A 23,574-nucleotide genomic window follows, 5' to 3' on the forward strand; every position below is an offset into this window, starting at 1 on the left:
CCTTGCTGCCAAAAAGATGCACACCATCAAAGGGCATGTTGAGAAGCCGGGACTGTACATCAGGAGCAAACCCCGACTTCCGCAACCACGCAAACCTGCGCATCACGGTGCTCGCCGCCATGGACCGGCTGACACAGTCTGCCACGTCCAGACCCAACTGAACGGATTCGCACATGGCATCCTAGCCATCCTGAACGAGGGCAAGAAAACCATCCCGTTCCTCCCCTTCGGGAATATGTTCAGCAGCCAAAGACACACAATTACACAGAGTGTGAGTGAATCTTGCCAAGGCACAAACTGAGTTGGCTGCCTTTAAAGCCATACCCCCAGATGAAAATACTTTCCTCGCCCAACCATCAAAGCGCTTGTCGTCCCTATCCGTAGGGATGGTAGGGTACACAGCCTGCTTTACTGGGGCCGTAGCCGCCTGCACCACCAAACTCTCCGGAGTGGGGTGCGTAAACAAGCAGCAGGGATCGCCAATGGCTGGTATTTTTTCGGTAGCGACTTATTCACTGCAGGGAGACTCTCTGGAGCAGTCCAAGCCGTTGCCATCCTTCTTTGTAAAGCCATATGAAATGGCAGCACCAGGTCAATGGGTGGGCCTTGGTCCAATACATCTGTCAGGTCATCCTGCAGAAAATCTACAGGTGGAGCTGACCACCCCAAGAACTCAGTCACCCTCGACATGAGACGCCTGTACGAGGACTCAGCAGGTGTACCAGGCTCAGGCCTGCCAAACTCAACCTCCGGAGAGGTGTCCAGACCCTGGCGACATGTAAGGACTGACTTAGGTCTTCCATCTGGCTGTGACCAGACAACAGGTCATCAGGAACCTTCCACTTCTGAAATGTTATCCAAAGGCTGGAATAAAGCTCTTGATGAGGGTACAGAAAAAGGCTCAAATACAGGCCTCGCCGATTTACAGAGAGCCTTCCTCAGAGTTTCGACCGTCCTCCGGGGCACCTCTGGCAACTTCTCAAAAGGCGTCGAGGGCGGCAATGGAATAGGCGTCGACGTCGAGCAAGGCGCCGATGACTTCGACAACGGCTTGGAGGCCGGAGCCCTGAGCGTGTCCTTCGACGGCCTCGGCGCCAACGACTTCCTCGGAGCCGGAGCCTCGAGAGAGTCCCTCGACGGACATGGCGCCGATGCCTTCTTAGAAGGCCTCACAGGCTCTGACGGTCTCGAGGGTGTCGAGGACCGGGATCTGGACCTGGCACGGCTGTGTCAATCAACCTTGTCCGATTGGGACCTCGATGGCTCCTGATGATCGCGCCGACCGCCCGAGCCCGATGGCGTGCGAACGGTGGCCCTAGCTCGTTCCTTGTCGGCTTCTCTCGAAGGCGCAGACGGAACGGTGCCCTGCGATTTGAAAATCAACATCTCCTTGAGGAATGCGTCCCATCCCGCCAGCGATGAATGCTTGTTGAAACAAGCTAACCACCGTCTGGGGAAGGCGACCGGTGAGGGTGCTTCCGAGAGTGCCTAGAAGAGGCAAAGGAATGGCGGGACCCACTCCGAGAACAAGACCCCCTGGACTTACGCTGACGCAGAGAGTCGCCCCTCCAATCGTCGGTCGAAAGCCCAGCGGATTGCGACTTACGGGGTTTGGAAACCCTAACTACAGACAACAACTTCTTCCGCTCCCGCAAGGCCTTCGACGTCAAGGACTGGCATTAATCGCAGTCGTCGGTGGCATGGTTCTCGCCGAGGCAACAGAGGCAGATGTTGTGCAGGTCCATAAGGGAAATTTGGAACCACAGTCCCGACACTTCTTGAAGCCCAACTTCGGTGTAGAAGAAGACGAAGACATATTCTCAATACAAAGTTAGAAGAACCGATTCAAAGGAGAAGAACCGAGACGCGCAGAGATTCCGAAGCGAACACGTTCGCAGAAAAAACAGAATTGCGGCTACGGGTGTCGCGCGTCCTACATATAACATCCGGTGACGTCGGCTATCGACGGAGGCCCTCGAGGGACAGCGTATCAATGTCATTGATGCAGGACACTGACGCCGAAAAATGTTCCGAAGCAGCACAGCTGTGGACATTACTGTCAGAGATGTGGAATACATCGGAGGGCACAATCCCCTCGAAAGAAGATTTATGGCAGGAGAGTATACCAGGTAATCCACATAAAGTATATGTGAGCACTGAAACTGAAGAAGTCCTGGTGAAAGGAACACACCAGGCAGTGAATATTGGGGGTGGGGAGATACCTGGCATAGAAGTATACCAGGGGATCTACATGACCCAAAAAGGGATTCCTGGCAGGAGAGTCTACCAGGTAATACACTTCAAAGTGTGTAGCAAGATACCTGGCTGGGGAGTATACCAGGGGATCTGAAGAGCCTACTAGAGGATTCCTGTCAGGGGAGTATACCAGGAGTTCCTTCAAAATTGTATAAAGAGCCATACTTATTTTACAAAGCACACAGTAAGGAAGTATGCCAAAGACACTTCTGCCATACCCAAGGAACTATTGTTTGAAATAAATACTTTTGCCATTTTAAAGGAATTATTGTTTGAAAGAGACACTTTTCCCATACTAAAGGAACTATTGTTTGATACTTTAGTCATCTTAAAGGAACTATTGTTTGAAAGACACTTTTGCCATTCTCAAGAAATTGTTGCTTGAAAGAGACACCTTTTTTTAATATCCAGGGGAAGGGTGTTAGGCAGAACCCTGTGCAGTTCCCTTGGGGACCACTGCAAGAAGATTAAGACTACAGGAGTAAGCAGTAAACCCAATTGGTAGCAGTCTGTACCACCCAGATTTACCTGGTAGCTGTGGCCGAGCAGTCAGACTTCTCTCAAGAAGAGTAGGGCAGTATACAGAGGATACACAATAGGGCTAAAAACACAGAGCAAGCAAACACTGACCAGAGCTTCTTATCAAAAGTATATAATTATTTATTTAACACACACTTTAGAAAATACACTAGCACTATTAATCAAAGCAAGTTCAAAACACAATCAGAAAAGTATACACACCTCCCTTAAGAATTATTAGACAAGTCTAAGTCAAAACACCACTTTTTGTCAAAACATAGGTGACTGTGTAACTTAGATGGCACTCCAATAATTAAGGGAGAGAAAAAGGCAGGTCATGAAAATAAAAAACAGTTCCCAACACTTTTAAAAGACCAAAACAAGTTAAAGAAGGCAGAGTCTACTGTAGAGCCAAAGTTCATAGGCCAGGCCCACTTTAAATGGAGCAAGGTGAAATGTGCCCAAGATCACATAGTTGAGAAATGCATTCAAGTCTTTGTAAAACTGTTCAAAAGAGGTTGGGTTGATTCAGAAGGTAAAGTTAGAAGGTCTGGGGGCCAACCCAGTTGAAAGGCCAAGGATTTAAGGGTCACCTTTAGCAAAAGGGTCACTTTTAGCAAACCGTGGAAAGGGAGGCCAGGTGGAACACAGTACCTTTAAAGTTGAGGAAGTTCCAGCAGTGGCAGTTGTTCCTGGCAGTGGGTGCAGTTTGTGGTTTCGACCAGGGGAAGAGAGGATCTCGTCGAGTAGGAAACTTGGAGTCGTTGCACTGCCCAGGGAAGAGACCAGCCACGGAGTTCGTCAGTTAAAAGGTGTGTTCCTGTTATTCGCAGTAACAGTGGTGAAGCTTGGCTATCCGGTCGCCGGGGTGCTTGGCACGGGCGATTCGACCAAGAGACGTCCTGGAAGGCGAAATGGCGAACTGGTTGATCCCACCAGCTCGGAGGAAGAAGACTCTTTCAGCAGAAGATCTTCTCTTGTCGTCGGGAAAGTGGTGAGGTCGTTGCAGCAGGGCTCCACCGATGGTGTCGTCGTTCCAGATGGCTCCGATTCTCCCCTCTTCGGATTTCATAGGTCCTGTGGCGACTTCTGAAGTTCCAGTCCCAAAAGCCCTGCTTTTATGCAGAAAAAGCCGCATTCAACAGTCTAGCTGTCACTCATACATGCTAAGTGGTGAGCCGGCGGCTCACCACTGGGCCAATCAGAACAGAGTGCGACTTGAGTTGCTAAGGCAATGCAGTCCAGGGTGCCAATTCCCCCACCCACACATCCTGTGGAACCCAGACAGAGTGGCACCAGTTGGAGGGCTTCTGTGGAGAAGCCCGCCAAAAAGTGGAACAAAGGGCCCGGCCTTGGTTGGAGTTACAGAGACGGACACAAACGCCATTTTAGGAAAGAGTTCTGGCAAAAAGACCCAACCAGTGATTTTATATTAAATAAATAAACCGGCGGTATCTTTAACATTGCACCAAAAAGTGGTGCGTTTAAAATCAATGGGAAAATCCCATAGGAAATATTCCGGTGGAATATTTTGCGTGGTAACCACTGCCACCAGCAAGAAACTCGACAAGGGGGGACTGGACAGTGCCCCCTTGGAAACAGACCCAGGGGCAATCGAATTAACCCCTTCCAGTACTTCCACAATATGATGTTTTGTACTGGTTCTGTTCACAATTTTGGACTAGTAAAGTCAATGGTGACTTTACATGCCCTGGGAGACAGTAGTCAGTCCCAGGGTATGGAGTTTATGTTTGGGGGTCACTATGACACCTCTGTGTTACTGCACTGAGGGTGCTGTGTAACACATACACCAAAACAGATGATACCCTGTGGAGTAAAAAAACCCTATAGCCCATAAGCACACAAAAAGTCAAAGACATACCTCAAATCATGCCTAAGAGTGGGAGGAAAAGAGTCTCACTCTTAGCAGGAGAAAAAACAAACCCCAGAAATCCAGCAAAGCTGCTGGGGGACTCACTAGGTTTGGGAAATTAGCCTTATGAGAGAATTCTCCCTAACAAAGGGAACCACCCTCTGGATCCAAGGATTTCTCCTTGCAGAAAACTGCTTCTGTTCGATTTATTCATTTGTTTTGATTATTAATACTTTTTGCCAAGCATAAATTAGAGACATTTCCTCACACCTTGAGTTGATCATTTCTAGTGTGAGGGTCAGATTAGTACGTTTTGGACACTAGGACAGTTTATGAGTTTTGATGACTTTACACAGACTGAACTTTAGTTTTATTTTCCTAGGTAGGGAAACTATCTTCATGATAGGGACAAAGAGGCCTTTTTGTTTAAATAAAGATGTCTGATGTTGAAAATAGTACAAGTTTGTATCGCCTCTAATTTCTGACACCTTACACTGTGCACCTCTATCCGCTCCCAGTTACAGGCAGATAATCGTCTCCTGCTGGTGCCATGCTAAAAGCTTACCAGACCTATCACCTTCTCTGTGTAGATTACTCACAAATAGTCCAAAAACCTGATTCCCTACAGCCCCCCCCATGCATTTCACCCTAAAAGCACTAAGTTCATCCTTGTACCCTACAGGCCCTCCCTGCACTCAATCATATATATTGATTTTTCAGTGTTCTCAAGCATTCCCTGTAACGTAGATCACACCCCTTACGTAGATGATAAGCAAATCCCAAATTTCACAGCTCTGGAGGCATAAAGCAAGACAGAGACAACAGATTCACATTCTTAACAAAAAGGACTTTATGTTACATGTCGGGATGGATTAAGGCCTAACTTGCCCTATACAAACATGGGGTTTCCCTACCTAAAGAAACTGAGGATAGTCGGTGTCAGTAAGTTCAATTTAAAAGTCTGTGTCCAAAACCTATACTTGCCCTCACAACTAAAGATATACAATGTAAGGGGATGTCAGCACCAAAATAAACAGTGTTCAAAATAAAGTTCTGAGCTTCTTCTGCTCTGGCTTGGTTCAGCTTTCCCTTCCCCAAATTCAAATACTTCCACCAAAAAGGCTCAGTGTTCCCTTTCCCAAGTCCAAATAGTTCCACAAAAAGGCTTGGGGTTCCCTTCCCCAAGTGCAATTCAGTTCCAGGATATCTCAGAGTTCCGTCTCAAAGTTCAACACATTTCAAGTCTCTTGGCTTTCAACAATATTCAGCTTCACTGTATAATCATTTTGACTCTGTGACAAATCAAACAGATGCTTTCTTTTACTTCAGCACTTGCTCCACACAACCTTTGTCTTTGGGCTTCTCTTGGCTCTTTCTCAAGTTGGGCTACTTGGTCTAGGCACAGTTGTCGGACCACAGGGTCCACCCATAACAGGTCACGCAACTGATAACCCTTGGCACTTTGTGTTGCTCTTAGTCTTCCTTGGCCAATACAGGTTTTCCACCTTATACCAGTGTCAGTACTTAACATTTGCTGTGGCTTCTCATTGACAGTCTTTTGGCTTTGACACAAGTTGTACATTGGCAGTCTTCTGGTTTTGCCACAACTTGCATTCACTTTATCTGGTGGCATACATTCTCTTCCACTACTTTGCTTTTACATTGCCAGTTGGATGTTTCACTCTCTAAACATCTATCAGACCTAACTTCCAAGGCATTCAGACCGTCTTCGAATGACCGATATGCGCTGGATCTGACCACAGATGCTATAGACCTGTCCAGGTCGGAGTCCGGGGTACAATTAGAGTCACTCCCCCATATCAAGATAACCCATCCATATTCACCACCTTTAACCCAGAAGGATGGGAAAGAAGTCTGCAGTATCCACATTGGGAACGTAAGAATTAACGAGGCACGCATCCCTGCCTTCCAGTCCAGGTAGCTCTGTACAATTACAAAAAGTCCTTCTGTGTCTGTACCAACTTTTCAGAGAACGGGACAGTGTTTCCAATCCAAATTAACGCTCTCCTTGCATAAGCAGAATAAAACCCAAATTCCTGTCCTCCTCACTTTCTAATTATAGCGGTAAGTCTATTAGTAAATGGGTCTCCTGTATGAATGGTATTTTAATCCCAGATCTCCTCAGATAGTCCCGGACTCTACATCTTTTAGTGAAAGCATTCAAGCCCTGCACATTCCATGACATACATCTTAGTCTCCCCACCACTGTATAGCAGCACCTCCAATCGTCTGCCCATCCCATTAGTCCCAAAGAATTTAAAACCTGCACCCTGTCTGGGCCCAATAAAGAGCATCTCAAACTGCACATATTTGATGCCATCCATTAACAAGTTAACACAACCTGCAGCCCCCATTCCCCCCCACTGAGACGCCCAGAAACACATAACCAAAACAGTGTAACTATTGCCAAAACCACAAAAAATCCACTTCTCTGCTGGACGACATTCCTTTTCGTTTTTTTTCAAATCTATTGTTCAGAATATTGAGGATTCACTCACTGAAGCAATACATTCATCTTTAGCCTATGGCTTATTCCAACGGTTTTGAAGCATGCCTTAGTCATCCCTCTATTGAAAAAACTAGCATTGGATCACATGGTTGTCTAATTACAGCCCCATCTCCTTGCTTCCGTTTCAAACAAAAGTAATGAGTCTGTGGTTACTCCCCAGTTGAGATCTTTTGTGGAAACCAAACACATTCTAGACCCTTGTAATTGGGTTTTTGACCCTCTTATGGGCACGGAATTAGTGGTAGTATCAGTGCTTGACGATCTAACTTTAATAAGGGATCAGTGCAGCATTGCAGATCTGATTTTATTAAACCTGTCGGCTGCCTTCGATACGGTAGATCATCATATTCTCTTATCCAGATTGCGCAATGCTGGTATTATAGGATCTGTTTTAGAATGGTTTCAAGATTTTTTGACATGTCAGATGCACTCTGTATCATGCTCATCGGTTAAGTCTCTTCCAGCTTCTGTTACATGTGGTGTCGCTCAGGGCTCGGCCCTTTCCCCATTAATTTTTAATGTTTATAGTCAGCCACTCGCATGTCTTACACAGTCTTTTGTATTTCGTTTTGTTTCCTATAAGGATGACACAGAGCTTCTGTTTAGGTTTAATCTTGACTAAAAAGGCACTGCCGAGCACTTGAAATCTTGCCTTCACGAGATCAGCGATTGGATGAGCACCAATTGGTTAAAATCAAATGGAGACAAGACAGAGGCGTTGATAGTTGGACCCCGGCCTCCGAGGATCTATGGTCCTCTGATGGCTGGCTAGCTATGGTGGGGTCTTTACCGACTGTTTGTCGCATTGGTTTTCTGAACCTGAAACCGCTTAGGAAACCTTTATCTCTAATTCCTGAATGTTTTTATGCCCCAGTTGTAGCATCTATTTTAGATGACAGCCTGGATTATTGCAATGCTGCTCTTCTCTCTCATTCGCCCTTTTTACTACAACGCCTGAAGATACTGCAGAATGCAGCTGTTCGTTTGATAAAAGGTATTCCATATGGCCAGCCTGTCTCCGAAGCTAGGCGAAATTTACACTGGCTCCCAGTCTCGGCCCGGATATGTTTTAAGGCTTGGTGTCTTGTACATTGTGCCCTACACAAGAGAGATTGTCTCTCCTAGCAGGAGATTAGACCATAATGCTCCAGCTGTTCACTTCGCTCGGCGGATGTGGTCCTCTTAAAGGTCCCTCACTATCAATGAGAGCGTATGATTTTTCAATTTCTGGCCCCAGACTGTGGAATTCTCTACCCCTGTCTCTGCGGCGCATCTTTTTAATCAGTTCAAAAGTGGTTTGAAAACATACCTTTTCAACTAGATTTCAGCATCTGTCTTATTATAAGCATTTCCAAGCGCCATGATGCCTATCATGAATGTTGCACTATATAAATGCCAGATAGATAGATAACATAGATCTTGACATCATGGAGAAGACCAAGAAGCCAAGAGCACTTCATCCAAACCTTTTTGTTTAAATAAAGATGTCTGATGTTGAAAATATACAATTTTGTATCCGCCTCTCATTTCTGACACCTTACACTGTGCACCTCTGTCCCCTCCCAGTTACACGCAGAGATAATGGTCTCCTGCTGGTGCCATGCTAAATGCTTACCCGACTTATCACCTTCTCCATGATGCCTATAGTGACTGTTGCACTATATAAATGCCAGATAGATAGATAACAACATATATCTTGACAGCATGGAGCAGACCAAGAAGCCCTGGGCCCCTGAAGCACAATAGCATGCCTAGTACCCTATAGAGAGTCCAGAGAACCCAGGCACCATTCAACCAACCAACCAGTATGCATAAGACATGATGGGTGGCATTCACCCCAAATCTAGAACTCCCATCTGGCCAAACAGAGTCCCAGAATGATGTAAGTGTTGAAGCGCCAATACATCATTCAACAGATATTGTCTCTGCTGGTGACAGTATATGTTAAAACTATTAGTCAGTGTGCAAGATAGTCCCTTAGCACATCACTCCGCCACTGATGACATTTGCAACGTGGCATCTCTTTCATCAGGTATGGGCCTCCAAATCCATGGGTCCACAACCTTTCGCTCCATTGTGTAATCCAGTTCCAATTGCTTTGCTCTTTGCCTTCTCACTTCAAAGCCCCTTGCCAAATGGTCCATTCCTCCTCCCTCTCCCTCTATAACACCTCCCCCCATTACCGGTGTGCATGCTGGTGTCCAATCCCTATTGTTGCAAACAAGCCATGGCCTCGCCCGCAGCACCTTAAGCTTTGTAGGAAACAGGAGCATGTATGGTATATGTGCACGCTGAAGAACCAGTTTGACCTCCTCAAATGCCCTGCAATGAGACTGGACCTCTCTCGTACAACACTCTGGACATCCTTGCCCCTGTCATGAGGATCCGCATGAAACCTGCCTCCAAGTGCAACTCCTGGTATGACTCCGACCTGGCTGCTCTGAAACTTAAGTGCAGAGCGGCTGAGCGGAAGTGGCAGACTTCGAGCACATCCTCTAGCAAACTGGCCTGCCGGCTGCTCCAAAGACTCTCCATCTGCTCGAAGAAGTGGGCCTATATCGAAGCCTGCATCTCAGCGGGCACGAACAACACGGCTGATCTTTTCAAAATCTGCAAGGAACTTGCCAACCCTACTGCAGTCTCCACCTCTCCTATGCCTTCCCTGGCACTCTGCATTTCTCTGGCCTCGCACTTCATTTCTAAAACTTAAGACATCTTGTCCTCATTCACCTCTACTCCTCTCCCTTCCCCATCACTCGGTCTAAGGCCTCCCTTGGCCCCCTTGCCCACTCTCCTCCTACTATCCTCTTTTTCCCCTATAATACCTGATGAGGTTTCTAGACAATTCCGCTCTATGAAAGTCTCATCCAAAAAGGTACTCCCCTGCTCCAGAACTATCAAAGACAACATTGTCTCCCTTGCTCCAGCTTTGACCAATTTCTGCATTTCCTCCTTTGCCATAGGATCCTTCCTCTCACCCCTCAAGCACTCCCTTGTGCACCTTCTCCTCAAAAAGCATTCTGTTGACCCTTCCTGTCTGGCAAACTACTGCCCTATCTGCATTACCCCCTTCCAGGGCAAACCCTTGGAGAAGCTGGCCATCTCCCAGCTTATCTACCATACTGAATCTGTTGATTGTCTCCACAACCACCAGTTCGGCTTCAGAGATGCCAGAGGCACAGAAACTGCTCTCCTGAACAACCGTGAAGACTTGCTCTCTAACCTTGAGTCTAGCTCTCCTTCCGCTCTCATCCTTCTTGACTTTTCCTCTGCCTTTGATACGGTCAATCATCCCTTACTGATAAATAGGCTCCATGATACCCATTGCATCACAGACCTGGCTCTGGACTGGTTGACCTCCTTCCTCTCCGACTGACCTTCTTTTAGGCCTATGCTTTCCCAGTTCTTTACCAGCAGTGCTCTGGTGGTGTAAATAAGGTATCTCCTCTCCTGATGCCAGGCCCGTCTGGAATGACACAGACCAGTTTGGCAAGAGTAAAGACCCAAGGAAAAACTCCTGTAGGAGTAGAAAAACCTTGGCAGCAGTGGTTCTTCGTGCAGAGAGGAGACTGAGTAGAGTCAGGTTGCTGACCCAAATGTGAGCAAGCTGATGAGCTCACGAATTACAGGATAGATGCAAGGCAGCAGCTCAACAACACACACAGCGAAAAAGCACAGGCAGAGGGTAATGAGACAAAGGTAAACAAGAGGAACAGAGTAGCAAGGAAGCATAGGAAGAATTCAGAGGAGCGTTACCGGCAACAGGAGTTGCAACACAAAGCGGTGTAGTGAGCCGGCAGTCTTGAATGCGAACAGACGGGGGCTCCTGCCCCGGACGAGTAGGGTGGCGTAGCTAACGCGGCGCCATGTTGGAACTGTTAGCACGGCATTAGGTTCCTGAATGGCAGGCATAGAGAAACAGCATCTTGCGGTTGGCGTCGTATTCTGCTCCTGGTTGGCAAACAGAGTGAGGTGCCATGTTGTGGTTAGCGCAACGCACGCCACCTGTAAAGTTCAGGGACGGATGCGGGTGCTAACATCATGCCCCCCGGCAAGCCTGACCATACCGGGGTATCCAAAGATGTCAACGGTGGAAACGGTACAACATAGTAGGTGCATGAACATATCGAGATGGTTCCCATGTCCTTTCAGAGGCTGGATATCCCTTTCAATGTATGAGATACTGCAGGGTACCGCTATGAAATTGAGAATTGCAGATCTGTTGCACTTCATATTCTTGATTTTGATCTTGGTGTACTGGAAGAATTTGATGATAAGACGATGTCCGAGTGAACTGGTTTGAGTAATGATGAAGGGAATACAGGATGTATGCAATGCCAGGTTGGGGGTAGCCACAGTCTAAAAGCTACAGGATTTATCTTTTTTGTGACAGTAAATGGCCTGAAGTATATAGGGGCAAACTTGCATCTGTGTAGCTGGGCTGGTAGGTATTTTCTGGACAACCAAACTTGATCCCCTTTCTTATAAGAAAGATTCGGACTTCGATGTTGATTGGCGTAGTTTTGCAGGAGAACATGCTGTAGATAGACTGGATATAGCTTTCTTCTGTGTTTCCTGCAACAAGGATATGGCTTCTTCAACCGCTGGGACGGACGAACTGTGTGTAGGAAGAGATGGTATCCAGGTAGGATAAAACCCATAGTTGCAGTAGAATGCTGTCATGCCGATTGAGGTGTGAAGAGAGTTATTATATGAGAATTTTGCCGATGGTAACAAGTCTACCCAATCGTCTTGTATGGCAGATCCCAAACACTGAAGATACTATTCCAAAGTTTGGTTGGTACGTTCTGTGAGGACATTGGATTGAGGATGATATGCGGATGACATGAAGAGGTGAATACCTAAGTTGTTTCACAAGGCTTTCCAGAAGGCAGAGGTGTATTGTGAACCTCAATGGGAAATAACTTAAGGCAAGGCATGGATCCAGAAGACTTCCGCAATACAGACTCTGCTCATTTCCATAGCAGACGGAATCTTTCGGCAAGGTGTAAAGTGGGCCATCTTAGAGTAACCATCTACTGTTACCATGATGGCAGTGCAATCCTTAGAGGAGGGGTAAGTCATAAATCTGTGGCAATGGTTTCCCAAGGATGTGATGGTAGTGATGGTTAAAGTAGCTTGCCCTCGGGTTTGTTATGGGACGTTTTGATTTGAGCGCACACCAGACAGGAGCAGCAGTGTTGTTGTACATGAGCATGCAAAACTGGTCACCAGAAATGGCTTGTATTAAATATATTGTGGATTTGATTCCTCTATGACCTGCAAGTTTTGAGCTGTGACACATTCGCAATACCTTACGCTGTAATTACTCCATAGATATGAATGAAGCTTTTTCTTGAAACCATAGACCGCCATGTTTGTCCAGACGTAAGAGATAAGGATCCTTTCCTAAATAGGCATGATGTACTTCTTGTAAAAACATCTGTATTAGACCTATGAAGGTGGTATCCGGAAACATCCTTTCGTATGGTTCTCTTTCTTTATTAGACAGTGATTCCATCCGGGACAAAGCATCCGGTATGACATTCTCTGTTCCAGGAATGAAGGTACGAGGAAACTGAAACTGGGAGAAGAAATACGCCCATCAGCCGTTTCTGCACTCGAAAGACTGTAAAAGGGTGAGACTGCGGTGATCGATCCTCGACTCTGTTTCTTGTTTGGCCCCTAGCAAGTGGTGTGCCCATTCTTTACATGCCAATTTTAGAGCTAAGAGCTCTTTTTCAAGAACTGAATAGTTTCTCTCTGAGGGTGTTAGCGTCTTAGAATAGAAGGCCAAGGGATGTTCTTCCTTATCTGTGGTAGATTGTTTGAGGACAGCCCCAATAACTTCATCAGAAGCGTCAGCTTCAACGATGAACATTTTGTCAGGGTTTGGAGGTATCAGAATGGATGCAGAGGTGCATTTTTCTTTCATGGATACAAACGCTTTCTCTGCCTTAGGATGCCAGATCAAGTTAGTGTTCTTTTTCAAAAGGGAGGTGATCGGAAGGACCTCGTGGGACAAAGATGCAATGAACTTTCGATAGAAATTTGCCAGTCCCAAGAACCTTTGGGCTTCTTTAACATTATTAGGACTTTTCCATCGGAGAACAGCAGAGACCTTTTGTTGATCCATGGATATGCCGTCAGAAGACAGGATGTATCCCAAATATGGCACTGTGGTGGTCTCGAAGATGCATTTCTCGGGTTTTACTTGAAGGTGATTTTCTTGCAGTCTTTTGAGTACTGTCTTGACATGGACGATATGGTCAGATGGTGAGGATGAGTAAATCAATTTATCATCCAGGTATACAATAATGGAAGGAAAAAGTAAATCTGCAAAGAGATGGTCCATATAGCGTTGAAAAAACGCAGTTGCATTGGCCAGGCCAAATGGCATAACAGCGTGTTCAAAGTGGCTGAATGGTGTCCTGATGGCCGTTATCCGCTCATCTGCTTTTAGACAGATTAAGAGATATGTGCCCCTAAGAACCAGTTTGGTAAAGATCTTGGCTGATTGGACGGTGTCTATGATGTCCGGAATGAGAGGGAGTGGTTATTTGTCCTTTATGGTTACTGTGTTTAGACCTCTATAATCCAGGCATGGTCTAAATTCTGTGGTGTTTCTATTCGGTATAAAAAAGAGACATGCTCCTGCAGGAGGCACAGACTCCCTAATCAGACCGTTAGCCAGATTCTGATGAAGATAGTCCTTTTCCAAGGGCGTTAGATGAAACTTCCAATTAAAAGGCACTGTTGTTTCAGGTATCAGATTTATAGCACAGTCCTCATGATAGTGAGGTGGTAAGGACTGCACTGATTTTTGCAGAACACTTTGTGGAATTCCTGGTAGTGTTTAGGTATTGTCTTACACAGTGTCTGATCTCCTCATTAGGTAATGTAGCTGGAATTGCCACTACAGATACTTGATGTGTTTCTTGAACACAATGTGTCATTCAGTGTTCAGATCCTAGAAAGAATAGGGATTATGTAGAATAAGCCAAGGAATCCCCAAAATTACAGAGGAATGAGCTGTATGTATGATATCAAAAGGTGATGATCTCCGAATTATGGTTAATCCACATATGCATAGGTGAGATGTTGTGCACAATGGGCCCGCTAATCAGTTATTTTCCAAACACGCCTTCCACTGGGTACTTAGATCTCTCTCCTCTGCGGTGCCACCCTCTGGAATGGCATCCCTGCCCCTCTCAGACTTGTGACAGATCTCCTTAAATTGCAGAAGCTTCTCAAGACCTTCCTTTTCTCTGCTTCCTTCCCTCTCCCGCTCCCTCTCCCATGCTAATGTCCTTGTTTGCCTCTTGTCTGGCTGCCTGGTTCTTTCAGAGTCTTATTGGGCACTAGGCCCCGCTAATCCAGTCTACCCCTGCAATTGTCCCCTGACACCCCCTTCCTGCACTTGCCGTTCCGGGCCCCTCCCCCCCACACTAGTCTGGCTGAGCCTGCACCCTGGTAGCCCTGCTAGCCCTTACCTTGCACATGCTCATGGACCTTCCTTCCCCTGCATTCTCTGCTTCCCCCGGCTCTGTCCACCCAGCCTCCCCTGGCACTTGCTTTTCTCACGGGCCCTTCCGCCCTGTCCGGTACTTCCCCCCCTTCTCCTCTCCTCTGCACTTCTTTACTGCACTTGCACAATCCGAATGTCACAAGGCCTAGTAGGATTGTTTGTTTTCCACCCTGTTTTCCCACCCCCTTGTCTTGTTGCCTGTGTATAGGCGCATTATAGCATTATAAATACCCAATAAATAAAAATAAAACAAATCTGTGAAGCCTGTCAATGATCTATTGCATAAATCCTGCCAACTTCTCGAATGGACCTGAGAATCAATTCCTTGCCCTTGAAATTCAGGATCTTTGCACAATAATGGCCCAAGTGGCAGCGCCCAGGTGGCCTACTAGTCAATGCACTATATGCCCGTTCCACCAAAAAGCATAGCGACACTTTGCCAGGGTCAGCAGATTGCAACAAAAGGTTCTCCACATACTCCATAGTATCCATAATATCCTCTCTCTCCCTGGAAGTCCCACAATGTAGACATTATGTTGTCCTGACTGTCCACTGCGTCTTCCACTGTGCATTTCAGAATCCTGTAGCTCCTTTACCTGTCTTTGCCACGTCTCTGTCATTGCCAACATTTCAGCCATGCCCTTCCCCAGGTTATTCATTTTATATGATGCAAGATTGCGTAGGTCCTGTCTCAAAAGTGACACATCCATCCGTACTTCTCCCATCTTGGACTCCCTGGACATTCTCAAGGCCATGATCGCCTCCAAGACAGGCCCACCCGGGACCTCCTGTCGAGCCATGTTTCCTGATGCCTTCTCCAATAGGCAAGATAATGCAGTCAAGGAGTGTTTTTTCTGTGGGTGTGTAAATCTATCGATCTTGGTCTGTTTTTGTTGAGGGTCTCTTTACCCCCAGACATGGCCGCTTTCTGCACAATAGTTAGGGGCCTCTCTATCCAAAGCGCCGGTCCGGACTGCTCCACAGCCACATCCTTCCCAAATCAGCATGTGCCGCTCTCACAGGCAGGGCAATCAATGTACCAGGAAAGGGCTGCCGCCCTCACAAGGTCAAAGGGCGGAGAGACCCCAGGTGATAGGAACTTCACCATTTGCCACGGTAAACGTGAACGATAAGCCGGGCCGGGCCTGTTCCCCAGAGTCTAACAGGTAGTTGATCCTCACTTCAACAAAGCTCCTGTCTGCAACGATCCAAGTGCAGGTCAAAGTATAGTCACACCCTCCCTGATCGCTATCTCTGGTGTGCCTCTCCACGCTCGCAGTGTGCATTTCTATCTTTTTACGCAGGCGTGCACCTCAAGAAAAAGTAGCTCAAAGCGTTGCTGTCATTTTCAATGTCACGGCACTGTCCACGGCGGTGTGTACCCCTCCAAATAGATCTTCCTTCCGAACGCCGAGGTTCAAACACCATGTTTCATTCTCCGGCGATGCCCCTGGGTTTACACCCCACCCCCCATACCCCAGCACCAGTCCCCTTCAATCAAGTAGGCCACCCCAGCAGTGGATCAGGGCTCCAGACCGCTAGGCCTACGGGGAGCCGAGCAAGCTCACATCTGCATCACTCGGCCTCCAAGCAACGCCCCCATGATACTACATCCATAATGTTACACAGCACTGACTTTAGCACATTCCTGGTAGCCGCAGTCTATTAAATACAAAAATAGTAGGCCCAACTTAATGGGGGCTCCCCACAACAAAACATATATGTAACAGGCTTACGTGTCCTTTGTGCTACCTGCCCCTGGGAACTGGGATGTATAGCTGGTGCAGAGTGGCAATAGCTGCCTTTAAATGGAGACACCACAACTTCCCGGCATCAGCAACAGAATTCTTCTCCTCAAGCAGAAATTCCTAGAAGTGCTTTGTAGCATGGGCTGCAGAGAGTTCTCTGAGGAGCTGCGCAGGACAGGGCAGGTAGTCTCTGCTGAAGGCCTTTCCTGGTACACTCATTGCTGAGACAGGCAGGTTCAATCTCTTAGTAGTAGCAGATCAAGACGACTCTTTTTTGCTAGTATAATTCAGCCTCAGGACCTAAATCAATACCTCTTACTCTGCTACAAGCTTTCTTTCAATAATTCCCCTTCTTGGTTTTCAACAAAGATGGCTTCTTCACAACAACCTGAATGGCTGTTTGATCCACCCTTGTTTTGTTGGGTTTAAGTATTTATTTATTAATATTTAATTTCTCTCAAGACCTCACCGCACCATGAATTGCTTTAAAGGTTTTTAAATGCATAATCGAACGACAGCATTGGCAGATGCTTCCACTGTTTAATAAACCTATCAGCTCACGAGTTTTATTTTAAGTTTGTTCCCCCCCCTCTCTCCTTTTCTATACCACTGCTCCGAGTGCACATTGTTTACTGTGAATGTACTAGACTGAACAGAGCCACTGCCAGTGGCATAGCACTGACAGCCCACACTTGCGCTATTCGGCCGTATTGTTCGCTCTCAAGACTTACCCCTCGTCCCCGTTGCCTGGCACCCCCTCCCGTTGTCACTGACCACACCCCAAACCCTTCCCACAAATAAAGAGCCAGGACCAATTGATAAGGTGGGAAAGTTGAATATGCTGCTGCAAGCTTTATTAAGCCAGCAGTTTTCTTACAGTTGTTCAGTTTCTCCACCACGCCTCAGGATTATGCGCTGGGTGTGGCTTCCTCATTCCCCCCTTCGCCGACTGGATCCTTAGGTTCCTATTGGGTGAACCGCCAAGTCTGCCTAACCATCCCTCTATAAACCGTAGCCATTTTTTTTCTTTCTTTTATTTCATTAATTCCCCCTCTCTCTTCCCGCAAAATTACTTCATCCTATTTTATTATTGTTTCCCTCAGTCTAACCAACCCACCCGTAAGTAAGCTGTCCTCCCAAGAATCTCCTGGCTGATGCCCCAGTTGTTCCCCCGATTATACCCATCCATTTGCCTTGCCCCGGTATCACCCATGCACCCTGCATGCCGTGGCGGCAGTCAACACAACCCTTGCCCCCATGTGCGAGCCTTACTACCCCTTAACCCTCGCTATTCTACTCGCTCTTCTCCATATTCCCTCACTCCCTTCCCTTGCACCTTTCTTCCGCACCCCTGCATATGCCGAAGGCTACCCGTTGCCCACACCCACTAGCCCACCTACCAATCCACCCCTCGAGTATACCCCTGCTCACCCGCTCTGTTATTTTCAGCCCCCTTACCTTCAGTTTGCTCCCCGGTTGGACATTCTGCCCTGTCCCTGCTGCTTCTCCCACTTAATTCTCCCCGTTCACCTCATGGCTTCTGTTTCGAGCCCACTCCCTTCCTTACTCATTCTTGCCCCCATATCTCAAATACCTGTTTTGTGATTTCACCAGCATTCTATTTGTTTCTTCCCAATTCATATTTGTAGCAATAGTGACATCATATGCTTACCCTTCCCACCTCCCGCGATGATGGGGTTGGAAAGTATTCCACAACCCCTATCCCTCCCCTTTATTTGGGGCTCCCCAAGAGGCTTGTACCCATGGGTGCCATACTTATACACTGTTGGTTGTGCAGTCCCCTTGTGGTACCTGCCAGTACTTTCCTAGCAGGATACACCATGTAATATTTAATTTATTGGATATTTATAAGGCACTTATACAGCAAGTTAGTGTTTCAAATGGCCACAAGGCACAAGGGAGGGGAACAGGGGAGCAAAAACAATGAAAATGACAAAGGATACTAGGCCTTGTGACATTCAGAGTGTGCAAGTGCTGGGCATGCCTGAAAGAGAATGAAAACAGACAATTACAAACACTTGACAAATCCTACCCCATCGAGGCGTGGGTGGGTGGGAAATTTCAGGGAGGAACATGATCAAAGAGGGTACCCCTTTGGCCTGCAAGCCTTTAAGCCCTGCAGAACAAGGCCCCCTCTTCCTGGCTCCCCCGGACTAACTTCCCCTTTGGCCCCCATATGACTCATCCTACCATAAACCCACTCCCTCTCACCCCCCCCTCCAGATCACGGTGGGCATCACTGATAGGAGGGGTGCCCACTGACTGCCGTCCCCTGGACGGCGCGCCACCTAGCATATTTATTTTTATAGGTAAAATACCCTCTGTGTTGTCCCACAAGAGAGGTTTTGAACTCCACTTTGTGAGGATAGATGTGCTACAGGTTTTTGCTCTCTCTCCCACTTATGAGCACTTGAAGGCGCAGTTCACAAAAGGTTCTTTTATGTTTGATTTTGATTTGGTTTTGATTTTTGTATTTATAATGCGCTTAACCATGAAGGAACCAAGCAAAAAAATTACATCTGGGCGCAGGTAATATAATAGTGCAGAGACGAGGCGCCAGATCCATCATAGACAGTTATTCTGAAAGGAAAGTTTTCAACTTTTTTCTAAACTCCCTCAGTGTTTCAATTTTCCAAAGTTCATCTGGCAGGATGTTCCAGGCACGAGGTCCTGCACATGAAAAGCGTCCATCGCCCTAGGTCACAGACCTGAACGATGGAACTACCAACAAATGTTGCCCTGAGGACCGGAAACAACGGTCAGGATGGTAAGCAGTGATGTTTGATGAAAGGTATGAAGTGGCAGTGCCTGACATATTCTTAAAGATCAGACAGAGGACCTTAAACAGGACTCTCTGCAGTACTGGTAACCAGTGATGATTTCTCTGAAACTGAGAAATATGTGTGCGTCTGGGTAAAGAATAGATCAGCCAAACGGCTGCATTTTGAGCGACCTGCAGATGCTGGATTTGGCCTTTTGGAATTCCAATTAGCAGGGCATTGCAATAGTCTAGTCTATAGTTTACTAGTGTGCCAACAATCAAAGGGCGATCTTTCTCTGAGACAAGAGGCAGCAAGGGTTTCAACAATCTGAGGTGATAATACACAGATTTGACCTTTTCATTTACCTGCAGATTACTACCCAGATTCGCTTGCCAGATGCACCCAAGATACTTTACCTTAGATGCAAAAGTTGCTGAGACCCCAAAATGTGCAGAACAGGATGTATGCTAAGAGATTTTGCTAAATTTCGATTTAGAACCAAATATTATAATCTCTGTTTTAGCTGGATTAAGTTGAAGTTTATTAATCAACATCCAATTTTAAATTTTATTGGCACTAGCTACCACTCTGTCCACGGCTTCCACTGGTTCTCCACATCGGACATAGATCTGTGTATCATCGTTATACGAATTATAATGCAGATTAAACTCTGAGAAGATGTCCAATAGGAGACGTTTGTAGATATTAAATAACAGTGGAGAGAGAGAGAGGCACCCTGAGGAACTCCACATTTCACTGGTAGCGGGTCAGAGCTGAATGGCCCCAATTTAACTTGAGTTCGATTAGTCAGAAAGCATGTGAACCATTTCAATGAATCATCAGGCACATGAGCTACTGTAGAAAGTCTAGAGATTAAGATTTCAAAGTCTGACATGACATAGCGAAAGCGGCCGATAGGTCCAGCATGACTAGCATGCTGATATCACCCCCATCGGCCGCCTTCAATTTGTCATCCCAAACTGACACAAGAGCTGTTTCAGTCCCATATCTTGGCCTGAATCCTGATTGGTACGAGTCCAGTATTCCCTGATCTTCCAGGAAGTCTTGCAGTTGTGCGGTAACCATTTTTTCAAGGATTTTTGATGGCAAACATAGGCCTGCAATGGGGTGATAATTAGAGAGGACCTTGTAATCCAGTGTATTTTTCTTCAGGAGTGGTGTAAGGAATGATTTTTATAGCTCAGTTGGAAAAATTCCCTGAGATAATGAGGCATTTAAGACAAATAGGAGTGTAATTGTGGTTAGTGGGCTTTAATTGAGACATGAGACTAGAGACTGTTTCCAAATCTACTGGGCTAAGAGTAAACTTGGGGCCCATCTGATCATGACTATCAATTTTATTCCGATTTGACATAATCTATTGCCGAATTGGGGACTGGAGATTGATATTATTCCTAATCTGGTCAATTTTGTCAGAGAAGAAGGTATTACATCCATTTGCCAGGGGCAGAGATGGAGAGAGATGGGGGAGACCCACAGTTATTTTTATAGTTATAAATAGTGCTTTTGGCCTATTTTGCACCAGGTCAATCTGCTTTTGGTTACATGAGGCTTTGGCTAGGGCAATAGACTTCTTGTAATCCCCCAAAGCTGTTTTGGCATCTAAACAATTTGCAGATGACCTAGTCTTTCACCATAGCTTCTCTTTCCGATGGTACGCTCTCAGAGTTTTCAGTGATTCACTATACCACTGGTTACTCCTCCTCCTAGGTTTGTCAGTACTTATTATAGGGGCACAGGTGTCACAGTTTTTCTGAAGACAGGACATACGATTCTGAAAGGCCTCAAGGGCTTTTCAGGTCAGCCGTGGCATAGTTAATCCATCCAGAAGTTGAGCACATGTGATAGCATCCATTTTGTTTTTGCTACAAGACTATTGGACATTGCCGGGTTTCCCATTATCAAATAGAGTTTGTTCCCATGGAATGATAAACTTCACCACATAGTGATCAGACCATGTAACTGGTATGTTGTCCTGATGAGACACCCGTTTCCCTCTGAACATAATAATGTCAAGACAGTGGCCACCTACATGAGATGCCATTTCAGTTAGTAGAATGAGTTCATAGGAATGCATGATATCCTTAAACTGGATATAATCCAGATTATCCAAATCGTTACATAACATATTAAAATCACCTAAAATAATTACATTCTGATGGTATAGTACTTCAGTTCCCAGATATACTTCAAGATCTTGAAGAAAGATGCTGGCATGGCCAGGGGGTTGTTAAAGAACTAAATGGTAAGTTTCACTGTGGGATTTAAACAAAATACAGGTAAAAACTTCAGAGTTCATATTCCAAGAAAGGTTTTGAAAATTACGTAGGTCCAAGAATGACCTTGCAATAATAGCCACTCCTCCACCCCTCAAAGGATCTCTATTTGCCCACTTGATCTGCTAATTCTCTGGAAGTAATGTATGAAAGTGCGCCACACAGGTGGCTTTGAACCTGGATTCAGTTATAAAATGTCCAATTTCAATGACAAAAGAAGATCATTAAGAGCAATGGCATTCTTTATAGCGGACCTGGCATTGATCAGTGCCACCTGCAAAAATGGTAAGCATGTTTTGGTTGGAGCAGGGGGACTGTTCAAAATGACAAGTTGTCTAATTTTGTTCAGCGCCCTAAGGGTTAATGTACCCTCTTTATTGTACTGTTATTCCTGCAGTAACACTAATGGATATCGCAACATTATGCACTCCATGCCACCCAAAGTAGGTGCGCCCGATAGTCCAAAACAATACGTCCCACCTCACAAATAACTGGCAGTCAACAGCACGCCCCATCGTCCGTCGAACAGCCCCGAACAGGCCTTAACTGGATTCGCGTCAGTGCCTGCGTTGCGGGGAAATGACGTGGCTACAGGCGACTGATAACGGCAAGCCGGTATTTGAAGTCAAAAGGACTCCAAGTAGTTGTGCTCGCTAAGAACACACCCTCAATCAGTCAGTGCACATACAATATAAAATATCAGGGTGAAAGCAGATCTAATGCAATTCATGACATTTTGTAAATTAAATTCTTTAATCAGTGTGTCATGATACAACCAGCTTCTCGTGATAATAGCGCTGTTGAAAACCGGGTGTTGCACTGTTAAGGAAAAGCGCAACTACAAACAATCGACTTTGCGCTGATGCGAGTCTTTTAAGCCTTCAGCACGGAGAAATGACACAGCCGCAGGCGACTGATACCAGCAAGCCGGTATTTGAAGTCAAAAGGACTCCAAGTAGTTGTGCTAGCTAAGAACACACTCTCAATCAGTCAATTCACATATAATATAAAATATCAAGGTAAAAACAGATCTAATGCAATTTATGACACTTTAAAAAATTCTTCTATCACTGTGCCATAATATGACTAGCTTCTCGTAACAATAACGTAGTTGAAAGCCGCCTGTTGCACTGTGAATGAACAGCGCAACTACAAAACGTACCATGGCCATGAAAGGGGCCAATGGCCACAACTATTGCTCCCAGTGATGTGAAAGAAAAGGATTGGGGTTAGAAGCCTGTGGTGGAAATGTTCGAGGGAGAAAATAACTTTTGGTCTTGAACATTTCCGACTTGGCCCCTACCCCCACCAACCCCACACCCCTACTGACCTTGAGGCAGCACACTTTGCTGTGTGCCGCCGACCCGCTGTGTCAATGCAACGCCTGTTTCCTTTCACTTCCATGATTGAGAACTGGCACTGCAGGGTCCTTTCCTTCTTTTTTTTACTTGTTACAGGATTGGCTTCAGGCGATACCCCCGCAATCCCGCTCACAGTATAGTGAACAAGGGTGCGGGGGACTCCCCCACAGCCCAAGCTACCGAATGGGGGATTTGGTATAAGGTTTCGGCCGTTCAGAATTTTCGAACAGCCGAAAATTTGGTGAAATCTCCCATTCAGGATTCAAATCTCAGTCTTTTTGGATGAACAGCAACCTTCAGCAGCTGGTAAACACAGGGCCCTTAGTTAGAGGCTTGTGGTTTTATTTGTTTTACTCAGTGACAAGTTGCGCTTAAGGTAATGAAACACTTGCGCTGGAAATTCGCTCACTGTACAGGTGCACAGCTACTGCTGAGTTACTTTTATGCTGCCTTTTAATACTGGAGCTGCTGGGAGGCGTGTGAATCTGCTTTGGTGGACAATCTAAATAATCCCCCTATGAGTTGCAAGGGATCCGGCTTTTAGAGGCTGCCTCTGGGTGCAATTGGGCCAGACTACTCTAGACAGGAGTACCCCAAGCCCCTTCTACTGCCTCTTGTCTGCTCTGCAACACTCAAGATTACCCGGCAGCTTGTGCAGCAAACTGGTCTCCCTCTCTTC

At 46.3% G+C, this 23,574-nt stretch overlaps 1 protein-coding gene across 2 annotated transcripts in view; it reads right to left on the bottom strand.

Moving 5' to 3' along the window:
* LOC138569274 (multidrug resistance-associated protein 1-like) overlaps positions 1-23,574 on the bottom strand; it is a 1,459,677-nt gene that overhangs the window by 1,172,249 nt on the left and 263,854 nt on the right. The window lies entirely within an intron of this gene.

Source organism: Ambystoma mexicanum, chromosome 2q (genome assembly GCF_040938575.1).
Source record: "Ambystoma mexicanum isolate Mex_15411 chromosome 2q, UKY_AmexF1_1, whole genome shotgun sequence".
Classification (NCBI taxonomy): domain Eukaryota; kingdom Metazoa; phylum Chordata; class Amphibia; order Caudata; family Ambystomatidae; genus Ambystoma; species Ambystoma mexicanum.